Source organism: Anabrus simplex, chromosome 5 (assembly GCF_040414725.1).
Source record: "Anabrus simplex isolate iqAnaSimp1 chromosome 5, ASM4041472v1, whole genome shotgun sequence".
NCBI classification, from domain to species: Eukaryota; Metazoa; Arthropoda; class Insecta; order Orthoptera; family Tettigoniidae; genus Anabrus; species Anabrus simplex.
In genome coordinates, this window is record NC_090269.1 from 29950064 (window position 1) to 29970181 (window position 20118).

The 20118-nt window shown below is 39.0% G+C and overlaps 1 protein-coding gene across 4 annotated transcripts in view; it reads left to right on the top strand.

Moving 5' to 3' along the window:
• The first annotated feature begins 829 nt into the window (after positions 1–829).
• The window catches only part of Pabp2 (poly(A) binding protein nuclear 1), a 234591-nt gene continuing 215302 nt past the window's right edge, over positions 830–20118 (top strand). For 2 of the 4 annotated variants that reach the window (XM_067147924.2, XM_067147927.2), the window contains exon 1: positions 830–964. The gene's annotated coding sequence lies outside the window, so the exon portion shown is untranslated. Of the gene's footprint in view, positions 1011–6638; positions 6751–20118 lie in introns of all 4 variants that reach the window. The other 2 variants (XM_067147926.2, XM_067147925.2) reach the window with 2 other exon arrangements.

The following is a 20118-nucleotide window of genomic DNA, read 5'->3' on the forward strand; positions in this document are numbered from 1 at the left end:
GTTCGGATCCTGGGTTGAGATTTTCATCTCAAAAATCACTTTACTTCGGGAAGAGAATCCGGCCTTAAAAGCCCTTGCCACAACCAAATTGAGCCTGGGTGGCTCCAATGACCCCAGAAAACTGGGTAAGCTGAAAGTAGGTTTTTATTCTTCCCGTTTTCCCGTGGGCTGATAACCTAACACACTATACAACAAATGTCAAAACAATAATCACCACCATCACCACGACATTATTTCCGTACTTTTCAGAGAATCTGACGAGAACTTTGGGTGATCGGTTTTATTTATCACTTTTACAATGCCTATTATCATCACTCTATTACCTATGATTAACTTTCATTTCACTATTCGAAAGAAATGCGTGGCATCCCTTTAAAAGTAAATCTCCTTCCCATACCGGAATCCAAGCGACTGATCTAATAAAAACATCCTTGAGAAGAAACCAGCAATAAAAATAAAGTTTCATAGTGTACGGAATTATATGTTAATATCATTAAATTTGCCATTGTTCACATCCGAAAAATGAAATACCACGCTGATTTATGACCAAAAGAACGCAGAAACTATGTTGTTTTGGCAACTTTGGCACGTAAAAAGGAAGCCGTGTCATATACCCGTGTTAGGCAGGTATTTTATTTAAAGTTAGAAAAGGGGAAGGCTAGTTAGTATGAGTAAGAATGTAATGGATGCGCATTGAAAGAAATTGTAATTAGACTATTATTGTTATACTTTATACTACTATATATAAAGCATCTCCAAATTCCTGTAAAATAAAGCTTATTGGCTATCCAGTCTCACTACTGGGATGATTGAATCTTATAAAATCTTGTTTACGTTAGTAAGGTTGGTAGTTTGTGTTTCATCGGGGGGAAAAAAAAGGTGAAAAAGAAACAAACGCTGAAGCCGGCAGTATTTATAAAAGAGCCGTATTTATTATTAATTATCGACCATCATCCAAGCATAGGTAATGCAATTTTGGAAAGTATTTCTTCATTGATTAACATTACGCCGTAAGTACCTTAAAATAAAAGTTAGAGCCTTATGATATGGAATTATTGCTGCTCATCTCGGAATAATTAATTCACGTAATGTTTTGTTAATTTGTCGTTATAATGACTGATTTAAGTTCTTAAAACGTTTTTTCATTTCTTCAGTTTAATTCTGGAAAGGTTTCGGTATTTTTAGACTCGCTACCAGAAGAGTTGTATGATGTGTTTTAGGTTAGGGATGGCATTTGGTTTGAGGCTATCCTACCGTGGGACGCCGGATCGCAAAGGATACCTGTTCGGCTTGTCAGTGCTATACTGCGGGTTTGATTTCTTCTGAAGTTTAAGGATTGTATCGTTTATTGAAGTCGCTTAAGTATGTTCTCAGAGTAATTTTTCAGGTGGAATAGAAGTTTTATCGTGAATTTGTAGGCTAAATATTGAAATGCAAATGCCTACATCATCTGTCATGTGCTATTTAAAAAGAACTCCCTACACGGTCACTGGCTCTATCGGCATAGCCTTTGAAAACGCTTTACCCCTGCTGAAGTCCAAGGAATTATTTATTTTCACTGTCTGTTAGAATCGCGTTTTGGTCCCAGGGACTGACGTTCTGTTTTAATTTTTCTCATCCATGAAAATTTTATTATTATTTAGAAAATGAAAGTAATCCTTATATGTGAGGTATATTCAGGCCTAAGTGCACACACTAGAATTATTTCTGTTCATGGTAAATGTGGTCTGTGTTGTCAATGCTGCTGTAGGATAATTTGTAAACAATAGACTAGTGTTCACTAGTAATGCCTAGTCCTTACCAAGGTTTATAAACAATGTTACAAAACAAAATAAACAATGTTAATGTAAACATTTCTCAACATAGTTGATAAACTTTTGGTAACAAACTTCAACATTCTGTCCACACCAAAAAATCTGTTTGTGAGTTTACAATGGATAAGGAGAGGTAGATGAAAATACACCTGGAACTTTCATTATTTTAGTGACTACAGGTACAATTATGCAAAAGCGCAGAAGCAAAGTGTGACAAAGGAAAATATTGGAAAGCCGTTTTAATTAAGTTTGGAGAGAACACTTACGTCAGAAGTTTAAATTCATGATTTAGCAGGCTTTCAACATTTTCTCAGAAGTCTTCATGACTTTCATTTCTTTTCTTTTTTGGACAGTAATGGGGCCTGAAATTGCAAGATATGATACAAATTATCAGAAAGCCATCTCCAGTTAATGACATGCTAGATTTAAGTTTAAAGATTCTGGTGACTCCTATACTTCACTTGTATATTTGTCTAGAGTATCAAAACAAGCAATTTCGGTTATTGTGCCAGAAGTGAAACATTTGGGTTCTCTAATTGCGTTTTTGTGCATGTGCAAACCCAAATGTTAGAGAAAACACGGAAAGTTAATGAAAAATTTCATTCACAAAAGTTAGATAGGCCTGTTTTATTTATAAACATTGCTGAATGGTTTACAAACATGTTATTTTATTTATTAACGCTGGGCTGAGTGGATCAGACGGTTGAGGCACTGGCTTTCTGACCCCAACTTGGCAGGTTCGATCCTGGCTCAGTCCAGTGGTATTTGAAGGTGCACAAATACGCTAGTCTCGTGTCTGTAGATTTACTTTCATTTACAAGAACTCCTGCGGGACAAAATTTTGGCACCTCAGCGCCTGCAAAAACAGTAAAAAGTAGTTAGCAGGACGTAAAAACCAATAAAATTAATATTTATTTATTAATAATAAAACATGTTTAAGAACACTGTTGGTTAACCGTGTTTATTAACAAAGTAGAAGGAAACATCTTAGTATGGATGCATCTTAAGACGAGTTCAAGTTAATAAATCACATTCTTCGGAGACTAATGTTTCAAATTGTTATTTTTGAGGAAGTAAATATTATATATTTAGTACCGGTACCATAAGATGTAAGCGCCATTAGAATATTATTTATTAACTACTGTTTCTGTTTAGCTTCTGTTGGTCAGTTGACCACAGTTATGGATGTTTTATTTTAAAATTATTTACAACTGGTCTGCATTTAGGGTTGTTACCCAGGCGACAGATTACTTATAAGTATTTTTAAAAGATTGATGCTTTCACGTCCTGTAATTGTAGACATGATAATAAGCTTACGGGCTTCTTTTCTGACATGACAAATTATTCTAGTCCCTAATTCCTCTTGCTACAAAAGAATACTTGACCCAATTAGTCCTCTTGAATTCCAATTTTATCTGCATACTAGCTGCAGTACCCATCGTCATTGGGACAATAATATAGCACTTGCAAAGTTATCTAACTCCCTAGCTACTTTCCGCCAATATTCAGGCAAGCTGTTTTACTCGGGACACAGCAGTAATCCCATCTATTGGAGATGAGTGGCAGCAGAAGAAACAAATCGCATCACAACAATGGTCAATGTAATGTTATTGTTGATCAATTTTTTGAGTTTTTGATATTGTAGACCTTCACATTTAGTTTTCTTCCAGCTTTGTGATATTAGAATATCTATCGTAAGGCAGTCTTTCCTTCTTTCATGACTCCCTCTTGTCTTATTCTTCAAGCGATCGTTCCTTTACCATTGTTTGTAATAATCTTAATATTTTTCCTTGTTGATACAGACCGATGACCACGCGGTTTTACTCCTTAACCCATTAACTGGGGAGCGCGCGATATAATAGCTCCGTTCTGGTGCGGACGAATTTTTGTAACTCGTAAAATAATCAAATAAATTCAAGAAACCTTCCAAATTTTGAAATACTTGATAATAAAATGCTATGTATACCTTAATTCTGATAAAGAAAGTGATATTTCGCCTATTTATTTATATTTGTGAGTGTTTTAGTTTTGGAGCAAAAACGACCTAAATCTCATACTAACTTATGTATATTTATTTATTTAATAGCCCACAAATGTGCATTAATAGAAAAATACATTAATCTTTCGCATATTCTAGTAAAGATTTTGTTCTCTTCTTGCACTTGCTGAAATGATAGCGATCGCAATGTTTATCACACAACATGCACACACAATGTAGGGACGCTTCATGAAAACCTGATCGCCGGCATAGACGATGGTGAAACCCATGTACCGCCAGCCTATTCAAAGCACTTCTCGTGTCATTATTTGGACTGGTCCAGCTGCAGTCAATCATAGCATCACTTGAGTAAAAGTCCAGGCTGATTTCTGCCTGTTTTCTCTTTCTCTCTTGTAGAACGTCGTCTTCTTGCTGCATATGTGGAAGTTGCATTCTTATTTTCAAATCTTCCAGTAAAAAAGTTTCTTTGGATAATTCATACGCAAGTCGTGATAGTGACATCTTGGAGATGCCCAGTGTTCATTTCAGAAATCTGGCCTTTACATTTTCAATAGTCTGGAGGTCAGACACCGTTAGTCTTTCCCAAATACCATATGTGAGAACTGGGAGGACCTTAGCGTAAAATAAGGCCATGGACGTGCCTAGCGATAGTCTAGTCTGGTATATAATGTCGTATATGCTTCTGATGGCTGCTAAAGGTCTTTCTCTTACGTGAATTTAAATGAGGTGACCGTAGGTTGTTAAGTGACACCCAAATATGAGAACGAATTCACTATGTCTAGGTCTACCCCCGCACACTGTATTCTGTCACTAGCTGCGATTCTCCCCCCCTTTCTGGAAAACCATCTGAACTGTTATTTTTATTTATCACAAGGGTGTTGTTGGCTGCGTATTCTTCAAGTTTTTCCATTGATCTTTGTAGCTCTTCCCTGTTACTCGAACCTATAATAATATTGTCTGCATAGAGATAAAGTACAACTGAACTATTATCAATGACCTGCATGATATCTGCTAAGGTTATGTTGAAGAGGAGGGGACTTAAAGGGTCACCCTGCAATACTCAGTTTCCCTGAGTTATGGTGTTCAATGATGATTTCCCATCTTGCACTGTGATCTGATTGAAGGTTAGGATATTGTTGTCTGCTGTGGTTAGTGGATTATCTTGTCCAATCATATTGGCCAATTTTGGAATTAGAATTTTTCTGTCAAGTAGATCAAATGCCTTTTTTAAGTCAACAAAGACTGCGAAGAATTTGCTATTTGGATGTCTGATTGTGCAATGTATGCTGTCAGTGAGGTTCGCTACTGCATGTAGAGTTCCTCTTCCTTTCATAAAGCTGAACTGCTGTACTGGAATCATTGTGTCAGTCTCTGCGGCAAGCCTGTTCTCTAAAATCCTTGAGTACACTTTGTAGATATTATTTTCTAGAGCAATTCCTCTATAGCTTTCTTACCCTTTGAGCTGAGTATTACTTCTTTAACTTCATCCTGTGTTATTGGCTCGGACACTGCTTCCGTGTTCTCGTGAAGTGGGAGAGCTATTTGAAATTTTTTTGCATTTAGAGTCTTATAGAAATGTTGTTCCCATGATGCTATTGGGAAGTCGGGGGTGAGAAAATCCTTTCTTTTCTTTAAAGCGATGAAGGGGTCTGTCTGAGCATCCCTAGCTTGCATAAGAGCCTGGTTTTCGAAGAATAGTGCTTTTTTCTTCCTGATTGTTATTTTATATTCTTTTCTTTTCGCCGCATATTCTGCCAGTTCGTAATTACTATCTGATTGTCTTGCTTTTTGGAAAGGTTCTAAAGTGTCTTTTCTAAGGTCGTAGCATTCCTTATCGAACCATATCTTTGCAGTTTTGGGACGTCTTTTGAGTAGTGGTTCCTTAATGAGATTCAGCGTCATGTCCAGCGCTAGGTCGGTGAGGCCCTCCTCAACCATATCTGGGATTTTCTCCAGACTGTTCTTCTTCTTTCTTTCAAGGGCTTTAAGATCTGTTTTCCTTGTGGTAAGCATTTGAAAACTATTCTTAAAATTTCCTCTTGTTTTTCCAAAGTCAATAGATAACTGAAATTGGAATGTGTTTTCTGAATGTGGCCACTGGGTCTTGGTACATAACTTCTCGAGCAAGTATTTTATAGCATTTGCCTTTTATAAAAGATAGGTCAATGGGACTAACGTAGGTAACTTCTTCTGTTCTATTAATCAATGTGTATCCTTCATCATATAGAAGGTCAAGGATAAGTTTGGATTTGTGATCGAGCCTATCCATTCTACAGTTGATATCACTGCCCAGGACCATGTTTTGGTCTTCTTTCGATAATGTAATAGGGATGTAGGCAGAGAAAGTTCGCGCGAGATAGCGCTTGTATAGTACTGGGTAAGCGCAAGGCAATCGTCTTATGTTTCTCCCAGTCAGCAGCGAGTGATGTAAAGAATGTGATCGAGTTTTCTGAGCTAAAGCCGATTGCATATTCTCTCATTTTACTCCAAGACTATATTAATTAATTGTATAGTTATATTCCCTAGTATATTACGGACAATTTTCAGCGTTTAAGCATTAAATAACTGCTAAATGAGCTTCGGACCAGAGACGCAAAAACTAACGGAAGGAAGGAAGAATTAGTACAGCGGTAATTAGAAAATTCTAACATGGCTTATTATCCAAATAATGAACAGGAGTCTTTTCCTAAAGATTGCAATTACTTGAGTGTTGTACATTGATACATATATAAATATACCTCCGCAAGACTTAAATCATAAATAAAGATTTAAATATGCACTTGCTCACCTTGCTTATAGACTTTGATTCATGTATTTTTTTTAAGGTTGATGGCTTACATGAAACTGCAGATACAGCCTTGTCCACCACCAAAGGCATGTGAATTTCTTGAGTTTCTCAGTGCTGGTTCCTTTGAAGATTTGACCATCAGCCATAAGGTGAAGATCACTATCACAAATTAGCTATTGATGGATTATTTCATATTTAGAAAATCGGAAATAGATGGAGCACTATCCGTTATGCTGGATACGGACTTTTCAGTGAAAAGTTTGTTTTGTTTATAAAATTTTAATTTCAATCGGGTGAAATTCTAAAATGCAGTGCTGTGAAATCCGAGTACACAAAATATAAAACCTATAATGTGAAACTTATTTTAGGAGTACCTGGTGACATTATAGGAGGGGAATGTGAATGTTTTGCTGGAGCAGGCCCCAAGGCATGTTGTAAGCATATTGCAGCTGTAAGCTGTGCATTAGAGCACTTCCCCAAGACTGGTATTATTCAGTGTTCAGAAGCATGCAGCCAGAATTTATAAACTTTTCAGCATCCCCCTACCAAACGTTTGAGGCCAGTTGGCCCTCTGAAAGTGGAATGCTTACCCTTGGAACAAGTTTTGCTATTATAATCTCAGTTGCACCAGTTATAACTATAGTCGAGGGGCATTTCTGTCTAAAAGCAAGGGGGGGTGTTTTCAAGGATATTTTCTCTATCAGGCCAAATGTTCAACTCTTTAAATTGGCAGTACCTGAAATTAATCCAAACATTAAATATTCTCCCAACCATAGTTTTATGGATTCCGAAGTTAAGGCATAGTTTCTCGGTCCGTAGCTTCACAACTGTCAAGAAGAAACACAGTCTGGGTTCAAGAGGGAATATCTGTAAATTGTATCTGTTTTCTCCCAGAACAGCAAACACCAAATTACAATGTTAGACGTCTACAAACCCTGTATAAAGCAATACGGCATCAGGATCACGCATTGTTTGCTCAACAACCAAATTACCTGTAGTATTTGTTTGAGTACTGATGTCTTTGAAAATGAGAGTCACAAATGTTACATTCACTTCTTCGGGTATATTCATGATTTCTTCCCGTACTTTAAAGGAGGTGATTTCTGCATATTCCGATATTGTAGGCGTATCGTGGTAATCTGGCAATTTTCTGGTGTATGGCCTCTTCCTTGTTTTTGTTGTGTCCGTGGTCCATGGAAAAAGCACTGGAACAGCGCCCGGTTTGAATCGTGGTCTCAGCTTTAAATACAAACGCATAAATTCGGTGGTTGTTATCGAAATGCCCGATCAGTTTATAGGTATAAAATACGAATTATTTCCCTTCGTAAATCGCACTTACCCAACAAAGTTTTCGTGAAGTCACGGGGTTGAAAATAATAGGAACTCACTTTAATATTTTCGGTCAGATTTTTCTCACCGAAATTTTTCCTTCTAATAGCATTCCTTTATTTTGTGAAAACTGGTGAAACGAAAATGGGATTCCCTAATTTTTTCAAAGAGGAACACTGCAATAGCTTGGCATAGTCACGAAAATAACAACTTAAACAACTTAAATTTGTGGATATTTAGTGGCATGAGTACACAGGAGACAAATGAAGAGCGCATTGCGCTTACCCAGTACAACAGCAGTGCGCTCTATCGGTGCTAGTTCTATACATCCCTATTGCTTTCACTATATGTTCAATTTACATCATCTACCTTTCTAGCCGGGCTTATGTAGAGACCTATAACAGTAATTTTGTTTGTTCTGATAAGTATCATGTTTTCTTCTGTGTGTACTTCCTTTACAGCACCTATACTGTTTTTGTGGAATATGCTGACTCATCCTTCCAGTCTTCCTCTTTTTTTTTTGAAGCGGCTAGGGCATGTTTGCTGTACAGATGTGGTAGGGGGAGAGGTGATACTTCCACGTGGCGCGTCCCAGGTAGCGGATAGGGGGGTCATAACTGGCTTGCCGGCGGACTTGAGGGAAATAAAATACCTCTCGCGGACCAAATACACACCCTCTGTGGGTGGGGGAGGCAGATGAAGAATTCACCCGGGGTTTCCCCTGCCTGTCGTAAGAGGCGACTAAAAGGGGCGACCAAGGGATGGTCCAATTACAACCATGAAACTACTTGTAATTAGTACCATCACGCAGGGTACACCATGGGTCGCATTTACTTGCGCGTAGTATCACTATGTTAGGTACGCAATAGGTTTGTGATTAGTAGTGTCAGTGTGTGAATCAGGAGGTGGGTCCTACAGTACCTGTGATTTGTACCCCTGTATGAGCGACACCATGGGATTAGCGACACCATGGTTCTGCCTTACCTATGCTTAGTTCCCACTCTGTGAGGCATTCCACAGGATAGTACGAGTCCCTGTGGTTAGTCCACTTATGTGAGGGACGCCATAGGTTTGCGTTGCCTGCAAACAGCGCCGCAATGTGCGAAACACCATAGGTCTGTGTTACGTGTGTGCATTACACTACCTGTGAATAGTACCATAATGTGTGGAATACCGCAAGTCTCCGCTACTTCTGATTAGTACCGCAACATTACACATAGCATGGTTCTACTTTCCTAGCGATAAATTATGAGGGGCCGATGACCTGGATTTTGGACCCGTTTCGACTATAAGCGTAATAGATTCAGCATCGTGCTATAGAAGCAGTCCCTTGGTCAGTAATACTGTTGTTTTGTGCCAGCTTCCGTGCATGTGCGGCACTGTGAGTCGGATCCACTGATTGTTTTAAATTCATATCCGTCCATCCATTCATTCTTCATCCTCATGCTTTGAATTCTGGTCAGTGGAGGATTTTGGACTTTAAAGTTGTCATTTCATTATGTCTCATTTCGTACCATTAGGGACCGATGACCTCGGATGTTGGGCCCCTTTAAACAACAAACATCAATAAATAATCAGTTGCTATGATTATATTGAACTGGCACCAAAAGCTCTCTGGAATTAACGAGATAAGTGACTTAAGTTCTTTATTATTCCAAATAAGAATGTCCAAATGAAGTTCTTCTTCCAAAGATTTTCTTGGAATTAATGTTGTTTTAAGGCCTTCAGTATCCTACGATATTATATTTTGTTGATCGATTCTTTACATTTTGTTCGTCGTCTTTTTATTCGAGGTTGACTCCACTGTATTGTTGTCTTCTCCAAAAAAATGAACTGTCGTATTATGACTCCTTTTGGCCAGAACTCTTGGCCTTTCAATTTCTTCTAATATCTGGAATTGGATTCCTAACTTAAATGCTTTGTTGCTACCAAGTGTCTTTAGTTCTTTACATTTGATTTTGCAATCGAAACCCTTTTTCTTTATATATGACTTCTGTATATATCAAATATACATTTCTTTTCGGAATATCTTTATTTTCATATTAATTTCAGGAAAATTAAAAACATATTCACTTTATCATTAACTAATCTACAATTTCTGAAATAAATACTGCAGTTGAGAAAAATACATTTTATTTCAGGTTTGCAATCGCAGTAGTAAGTTGAGAGTAAGTACTTACAATGGTAGCCTGGTTCTAATCTTCTTCTCACAATAATTACTTCTTTATCGCAATGAATTTACACATCAGGACTGATTTCACTAATTATATTATTTGCACTATTCACACAGTTTGCATCTCACTGTTTTTACACATCCTATATGTGATAAGCACGGAAACACGGAGCTGCACAGAGAGCGACATCGCAGTGGCTGCACCTGTAGATTGTTTCACGTCTCTCTCTCTTTTCGCCAGACACACCACACACATCTTCACACCATGCTGCCTTTTTCCCGATGGTGGATTCACATCAGGAAAATGCCTACCGCTGAATCTTTCTGTGGGAGCAGCGCGAAGTGGCCTAACTGGAAGGACAGGCATTGCTTCAGCAGGGGTTGAACCTGTGTACTTTCCGAGGATTTTATCGATGAGGTGAATTCTGGATTGCAGGTGATTGAATTTTCCCCCATGTTGTTGGAAAATGATGTATGAATTGAATACCACGAGGTCCAGAAGATGCCAGAAAATTTTCTGGTAATATTTCTTCACCCGCTTCCTTGCTGTGGAGTACGTAATGATGTACTGATCGGAAAGATCAACTCCTCCCATGGAATCATTGTAGTCGATGCAAACTACAGCTTTCTCTTTTGGTTTCGTCCTTTCCTCCGATAGGGACAGTTCACATTTCAGCATCGTGGATACTACTGAGCATGCAAACGTCTCTCTTGTCCTTCCATTTCAGAACCATGAGTTTCTTTTGATAAGCAGCTGTTACCTCTCCTTTCTTCAGCTTTTTACTTATAAGTTCCTTAGGGAGATTTTTCCGGTTGGTTCTTACTGTACCCACTGCGTCAGTATCAAGGTCATTTAATAGGTCGTATAATTCAGGGCTGCTATAATAGTTGTCCATTCCTATCAGGTATCCTTGTTTCAGTAGATTATCTGCCAGAGCACACACAATTTTCGTCAGCTTGGAAGACTGACAGATCAATGCCATGGACTTCATTGTTGAGTTCTGTTGATTTTTCAGTGTACTACAATATATTCCACATGTAACGTGTTTTCTCTTCGCAAATTTTGTAAGATTCCATTCCGAACCAAGACCTTTTATTTGGAATGTATACCTTCCAACCAAGGCGACCTGTCCATAGAAGGCGGCTTTCGTCTATGGATAGCTGGTCATTCGGGATGTAAGCCTGTTGAAACATTTTCACAAAGTGATCGAAGACTGGGTTTACCTTGTATAGTTTAGGAGATATCTGCCCATCGTATGCCTCATTGTCAGACAAATGGAGAAATTTCAAGAGAAAGAAAAATCTCTTTTCCGTCATGATCTCGTAAAATATGGGGGTCGCCAGTAACTTGTTACAAAAAAATAATGCCCCATCGTAGGTTTGTGGATAATCCCTTGATGAATCAAAAGTCCAAATAAAAGTTTTATTTCATCCTTATTTGTAGGAATCCAGTCTTTTTCCCTACTCCTCTGTTTCATTTTGTTCACCAGTGTTTTCCCACAAATTTTCTGTTGAGCATAAATATTAGTTTGCTCAGCAATATACTGACAGATAGTATCGTCCACAAACAGTTCATAAATATCCTATGGAGTTTTTACATCCAAGAACTGTCCTTTTACTCCAGGAATGAATTTTGCTGGAAATCTACTACTTTTCTGTCCATCTTCTACCCACGTAATAGGCCCTGACATATCACTGCAGTTTGAGCCTGTCTGCATCTCTTCATTGTCACTGTCGTCACCCGAGGTGTCACTTTAGAACCCGCGACCATTCGCTGTGATTGCACCAGAATGTTGTCGTGTACCACTTGTGCTTCTTTCTCCAGAGAACGAACTATCTGAATGGAAGTCACTGAAGTTTTCGTCCTCGTCGCTAAACTCCAGCATTTCATGTACAAGTGAACGCAAGCTGTCATCGTGTAATTCTTCAACTCAATGTCGTTTAGAAGACATAATTATGACTGAAAAGTACTCTCATGAAAGAACAGAAGTGCAACTCATCTGTCAGTTCAACTTCACTCCTTCCCGTAGTTACTCCTTTTCACACTGATATACTATACAGTTCCCAGTCTCATAAAACACTAAAGCATTCAAGCTGATTAGCCTGGTTCCCGCGCAAGGCAAACACATAGCATGCTTTTGCACGGAAGCGAATTTTGTTGAATGACATACAGCTGTGTCTGCTCTGTTTATCTCAAGCGGTAGTACTTACTAAAAATATCACTTGATGACAGGGGCATGCAGATAACGAGGACTGAATTTCATAATTCTGGCTAGGCTCAGAGTCGAGGAAAAAATAAAACAGCAGCGTATGACTGAAGTCGCTCTCCCCACCTGGCTGGTTATTTCCTCGAGCGACTTAAGTCGCGCTCCCCAGTATATGGGTTAAGATAATCGTGACGAAAACCATCCTCGGATGACACGATTAAACAGCATTTCATTACAAGATATTGAATCATTCCATATTGCCGGTTTTCACTTTACAAAGGAAATTTAATATTTTCTCCTATTCAATACATTCATTTCCTTTGTAAAGTAAACAATTTTTCAATGTGCACAAAGCTTGGTGTTGATATGGACTAAGGAACAAAAGTCTAAATTTGTTATTCTATTATTCTAGTTGGTATGGTAAAACTATATAAGATATAGGCCTAAATGATTGGAACTTTTGTTACGATATGTAATATTTTTTGATAGGACCAATAACAAAGGTACTTAACAGATTACATTTTAGGCACCTTCCCCTTAACTACCATTTCATCCAGTGTGAATAACAATTATTTATATCGTAGACTGTATCACCTTTTTCCCAGATTTTATATACCAATTTTCATTAAATTCTTCACCCCTTTTGTCGTAGTAGCAACAAAAATTGAAATTGACGAATATCTCCTTTCTCAAAGCCGGTATAGTAAATGTACAACATTTAAAGCAACGGGAAAGTACCTCGCTCCTCATTTCCCTAGCACTCCTCTTCGGTGACGCCTAGACTATATATGACAGCTGTTGGCAGAGCTGCAGAGGATCAAACCTGCCTTCGGGCTGAATACCCAATATACATACATAGTTATGTAGTATTTATTGATAGGACTTGAGAATTAAATTTTATGCCTTCCCCTAAACTAGCATTTCCCTCAGCGTGAATAAAATTATTTCTAGTTTAGATTGTAGTGTATCATTCCCCAACTTTACATATCGATTTTCATTAAATTCTCTTCAGGCATTTTCTCGTGATGCTGGTACATACAGACAGAAATTACAGAAAATTAAAAAGTGCATTTCCTTGTTTCTGTGGACACGACTCGAGTTGAAGAACTTTAAACAAATTAATGTTGAAATGCCGAGACAATGCGGAAATGATTTTGAAGAGGTTAAGACGAAGAATTTTAGGCCTACCCGGAAACATGTTGCATTTAAAGATACTGTGAATAATAGTTTAGTGACACAAAACAGTTTTCAGATATTAGAATCAAATGATGAAGAGGTAAACGTAGAATATGACTCGGCTGCAGTGTCGAAAAGACCAAAAAAAAAAAAAAAAAATCCTGTCGACGACTGGAACATAAACAAGCACGTACAGTAATAGTGGGAGACTGGATGATAAGAAATGTTGGACCCGAAGTTGAAGAGGGTATTGCATACTGCTATCCATACTTACGAGTGGGTCAACTTGCAGAACATGTGAACCGTGATAGTATTAAAGAAAATCCCAGAAATATTTTGCAACATTGAGATCTCACCAACACCATAATTTTCCAGATCAATTCCTGTTGGCCATGCAAGGGTATCAAATAAGGTTGTGCACTTATCTACGGTTCCTTGAACCAAAATTCTCCACATTAAGTATCTGTTTTGGAGGAGTGGAAAGGGCACTGGAATAACTCTCCCAACGTGCCCCTGCATAACATCTTCAGAGGGGAAAATATTGCAAATCGATCCCAACTACCACGTGCAATTTGGTCCAGACTGAACAGGATCAGGACAGGTCATGGAAGGTGCAGGGATTCTCTCTACAAGTGGAACTTTGTACCATCTGCAGAATGTGACTGTGGAGCCCCTCGCCAGACTATTCCTCACATTGTAAGCGAGTGTCAACTGCGGGCTTATCCAGGTTTTGGAAGACTTCCTATATCCAACAGCGGAAGCACTACAGTGGATTGAAAAGTTGGACATTCAGGTATAACACTAACGCCTGAAGTGAATCAGTGTTTTTGTTATTATGTATATATTGTATATTATGTATATAATTTCCTTGCCATACGCTAATAATAATAGTTCTGAATTCTTCCACCAAAGGTTCTGCTGCCGTGCAAAGAGGACCATCTGCATTATGCGTATAGCTGAGACGGGCAACGCGAACCCAGCGGCATTCAAACAGTTTGGCAAACGTTTGAACTCCCTGGCCACTCGCTTGCCTAGCAGGGGGTGATTTATGACGGCAGTGGGCTTTAAACCGGACGTTTGCATTCCCCTTCAGAAATCCTTGCAGCTCTGTTGCCAATGCACCTCTTGTTAAATAGACGTCAGTCTCTTTTTTCAGCTCAGATAATTCACACTTGCTTTGTTCGCTGTTTGAAAGTTTGGGATTATTTCTTTGCTTCGTTAATTAATATTCGTGAACTATGTTGCTTTTCACTTCGCTTCATGCAGTAATGTGGAGGCCGTGGGAATCACACCTGGAAATTATCGCATCAGAAAATCCTGAATTAAATCTGCCAGTGCGTGCAAACGATCTTCAACCGAGCACCAGTAGCAGTGATATTCGACCGAGTAGTGCTGGTTCTGTGTCCACGAGTGATACTCAGCCGGGTAGCAGTGGTTCCGCGCCCGCGAGCGATACTCAGCCAGGTAGTAGTCGTTCCGCGGAGAAAAAGGAAGGCGACTAAAACTTTAAGTAAGCAAAGTCAACGGCTGGTATGTAACGCATACGTATACGTTATGAAGAACAACGTTCACGAGGGTTATATTTCTGAGACAACTAAAATATTGAAACTTAACAGGAAAACTGTAAGTAAAATAGTAAAAAGGAGACCTACAACTCCAAAAAAGTGTGGTAATAATAGGGTTATCTATATATATATAAAATAAGAGTTTTGTCTGTACATTGCTCAGAATTTGAAAAGAATGGTATTTCTGTACTGGTCATGTCCACAGTAACAAGAAAATGAACTTCTTACTTTTCCTTGTGTGTCTGTCTGTCTGTATGTATGTATGTACACGCATCACTAGAAAACGGCTAAAGAGAACTTAATGAGAATAAGTATGCAAAGTTGGGGAATAAGTCGCTGCAATCTACGCTATAAATAATTTTATTCACGCTGATTGAAATGGTAGTTTAGGGGAAGGCCTAAAATGTAATTTTCAAATATTTATGTTATTAGTGGTCCTATCTTGATAAAAACTGGTATACAAAGTCGGGGAATAAGTCGCTACTGTCTAGGCTATAAATAATTTTATTATTTTTTTATTCACTCTGAGTGAAAATGTAGTTTAGGGGAAGGCCTAAAATTTAATTCTTAAATATTTGCATTATTAGTGGTCCTATCTCATTGAAAATTGGTATGCGAAGTCGGAGAATGAGCCACTACAATATAGGCTGTAAATCATTTAATTAACGCCGAGCGAAATGGTAGTTTAGTGGGAGGCCTAAAATTTAATTCTCAAATTTTTATATTCAGTGTGGTCGTATCGATAAATACTGCATAACCAAAGTTATATAAAATTTAATTTCCGACCATTTATGTCTTGTACATTTTTACCGTACTGGCTATGATAATTTATAAGTTAAAAACTTTCTTTTAAGACTCACCACCCTGTTGAGCTGAGACTAATTCGAAGATCAACCTTCTTCAATCGTCCAACATCAGGGTCCCGGCCTCGACAAAATCGTTTTGTTTGTATTGCTATATAACATCGGACCTGGACTTTTGTGCCTGAATTGAACATCAGAAGAGTGGACTATTTTACTACTTTGTTTTTACCACATCGTTTTATCATCATATTCAGACTTTTATGTTCAAAGCACCAGTTTAATTTTATGCACAATACTTACCCATCAAACTACTATGCTTTTATGTTACAAGATATTATGTCTGTCTGTATGTATGTATGTATGTGTCACATCACATCATCATATTTTACTTAAGTTCTTCTAGCTTTTAAGAAAAAGCAGCCTACCATTTGTATTCAGCCATGCAAGAGTTATTAATGCAATTTTTATGACATGTACTTTGCCCATTGTGATTTTTGTAGCTGATGATGACGCAATGAGCGTCGAAACCGGTTCTAACTATTTAATAAATATTATGTTGTGAACATCTTATGCAACACGTTTTGTATTGAAAAGGTTGAACCTTCCTTGATATTTTAATTGTGAATCTGGCTATGATAACACAGTCACGAATTTGTATTTTTGTTGCTAAGTCCATATCAACGCCGAGCCACGAGAAAATAGGTAAACAGAATTTAATGAAAATCGGTATATAGAGCCGTGGAATAAGAAACTATAGTCTAAACTATAAACAATTGTATTCACCCTGCATGAAATTGTAGTTTAGGGGAAGGCGCCTAAAATGTAGTTTTTAAATATCTATATTATTGGTCCTATCGAAAAGTACTACATAACAAAAGTCATAGAAAATACAATTTCCGGTCATTTATGTTTTATTCAGTTTTAACGTACCGACTATGATAAGAGTGGTATTTCAGATTCGGAAGAAAACTGAATGTGAAGGCCTACAATATCGAATGCGCATAACATTGATCAACAATAACATTACATTGACCATTGTGTGTTGTGATGTACTTTGTCTCTTATGCTGCCTCTCAACTCCGATAGATGGGATTACTGCTGCGTAATGAGTATAACAGCCTGACTGAATACTGGAGCGAAATAGCCAGGGAGTTAGAAAACTTTGTTCTTTAGCATGCCATTCCTCTGGTTCATACATTTTTTGATACAGCTGGTACGTAACACACAGTGGTACATCATAGTATTCTAGCTATTCGATCCGTACTCTGACGCGCTGTCTTGATGGAGCAGTGGGCATACTTAAGGCAAAGGCTCACTTAGTAGAGTAGTAGTAGTAATATGGCATGGTCTAGAACAACAGTTAGGGCTATTCCAAATTATAGAAACACAAGTCACTAAATAACTCAAAATTCAACCCTGAAAATAGCCTTTTCTTAAGAAAAGCTTCTTCCTCTTCAGTTTTATTAAATTCTACATTCATTTTATTCCAAATTATTGGTTTCTCCTCTGGCTTGGAGGAAAAATTTGCCTCCAAGTCAGATAGATTTTTCCGCCGCCAGTGTAGTGAAGTGATACTTTCCGTCTCATCGGTACTCCTAGGAAACAGATTAGTAAAAGGGCATAGTTTTTGCCCTGGGAGTCGCCACTATTCGACCCCCTCCCCACCGAAAAGGAACGAAGAGTGTTCACGGCCCACGGCAGTCCGTGCCTTGGTCATTCCAGCTCTAGAACTTTGGATTGTTAGATCGGCAGCGCAGTCCTGTTCGTTAACAGTGAGAAAATATGTGGTTTTCCATTTGATCGAGTATTTCATATGAAAGCATTGCTTTTAATCGCGCCATTCCTACTAACGTCATTGTAATGATCTATGTTCATTCCAGTTGGGAAAACCACTAAGACAGTCTTTCTGAGGATGTGAAAAGGCAGGTGGAGAGTGAGTGTCTACCATTATGATGAAAGCTCCCCAACCTGACTGTGACTGATGGTATGCATGCGGGTCTACCATTACAGTGAAAATTCCCTAACTCAGTCTTCATATGAGAAACGATGTTTGGTGACTTCCCCATCGCGTTTCTAGGCTGACGTTAAGAGCTATGCAATTTCGTTCAATCTTGCTCACAACGTGTACACTACCTAACCTAGAATTCTGTATACACTGTAGAATTCCGTAGCGAAGCACGGGTACATCGGCTAGTCTTTAATAAAATTGATGATTTTTGCTGTGACTTGGGGAGACACGAGGTATATACATTCTTTACTAAAGGTAAGTCATCAACTGTACAGGAACTGTTAAAACATTTGAAAAATGTGTGTGGCTTTCCTTATGAAAAAACTACTCTACAACAGCTGTTGATAAAACTTGGGTTTTGTTTCCGTATTCTGAGGAAAAAACAGATTGTAATGTAATCTGCTAGAATAGTAGCTTGGCGAGATAAATTCATAGACCGTCTCCGGAAATTGCGTTCCGAGGGGTGCAGAGTTGTCTATCTAGATGAAACTTGGTACGATACTCATGACATTGTAAAGAAAGGGTGGGATGATGGAACTTGTAATTGCATACTGAAAGCACCAACATCGCGAGGCAAGCGTATTATGGTATTGCATGCTGGAGGCAATGAGGGCTGGGTTGAGAATTGCCTTTATTTATCGGCTAAAACATTGGAGACTGTAAAGGTGATAGCCATGACGAAATGACAGTTCAAGTTTTCGAAAACTGGTTTAGGTCTCATCTTCTAGAGAACCTACCACGTGACCGAAAATGTGTAATTGTGATGGACAACGCAAGCTATCATTCGCGGCAGCTGGTTAGGTTTCCTGCCATGAACACTAATATCAAGGACATTATTAAGTTTATGGAGTACAATAACATTCCCGTGCCAAAACCTGTACCCATCAAGGCAGTTATGTTGCAGGAAATCAAATCAGCCAATATCAGTAAAAGGTACGCTATAGAGGAGATCGAAGCCTCATGTGGACACGATGTTTTGTGACTCCCTCCATATCACTGTATTTTAAACCCCATAGAAATGATCTGGTCTCGGCTGAAGGCGTATGGTAGGAAAAATAATGTTATGCCAACTTTGAGTGCTAGTGTGTGTCAACTTCTGCGTGAAGGAGCTGGAACGATCAGAGCTGAGAGGTGGTCCGCTTGTGTTCGAAGCACCAAAAAGAAGTACATGAAACACGACACGGATAGCGACCAAGATAGATTTGTAATTCACCTTGCAGACAATGACGAGGACGAGGAATAGAGGTAAGGTAAATACTGCATTGTCCGACTCATTGGCTGAATGGTCAGCATACTGGCCTTCTGTTCAGAGGGTCCCGGGTTCGATTCCCGGCCGGGTCGGGGATTTTAACCTTCATTGGTTAATTCCAACGGTCTGGGGGCTGGGTGTTTGTGCTGTCCCCAATATTCCTGCAACTCACACACCACACATAACACAATCCTCCACCACAATAACACGCAGTTACCTACCAATGGCTGATGCCGCCCACCCTCATCGGAGGGTCTGCCTTACATGGGCTGCACTCGGCTAATAATAGCCACATGAAATTAAAAAATTAAATACTGCGTTTGTTTTAAAAGTAGCTAAGTTTGCTGGCTATTTTTGTCCGAACTACATACTCCGATATTATTTATTATTATTATTATTATTATCATCATCATCTTTCTTTCTTAATCTGCTTACCTTCCAGGGTTGGTTTTTCCCTCTGACTCAGTGATGGATACCACCTCTACCGCCTCAAGGCCAGTGTCCTGGAGCGTGAGACATTGGGTCGGGGGTTACAACTGGGGAGAATGATCAGTGCCTCGCCCAGGCGGCCTCACCTGCTATGCTGAAAAGGGGCGTTGGTGGGGGATGGGAAGATTGGAAGGATAGGCAAGGAAGAGGGAAGGAAGCGGCCGTGACCTTATGTAAGGTACCATACCGGCATTTGGCTGGAGGAGAAGTGGGAAACCACGGAAAACCACTTCCAGGATGGCTGAGGTGGGAATCGAACCCACCTCTACTCAGTTCACCTCCCGAGGCTGAGTGGACCCCGTTCCAGCTCTCGTACCACTTTTCAAATTTTGTGGCAGAGCCGGGAATCGAACCCAGGCCTCCGGGGGTGGCAGCTAATTACACTAACCAGTACACCACAGAGGCGGACAATTATTATTATTATTATTATTATTATTATTATTATCCCAGTCCCTAGTTCGTGATTTTACTTTTCCTTTGCCATGCGAGTTGGCCATGCGGTTAGGGGCGCGTAGCTG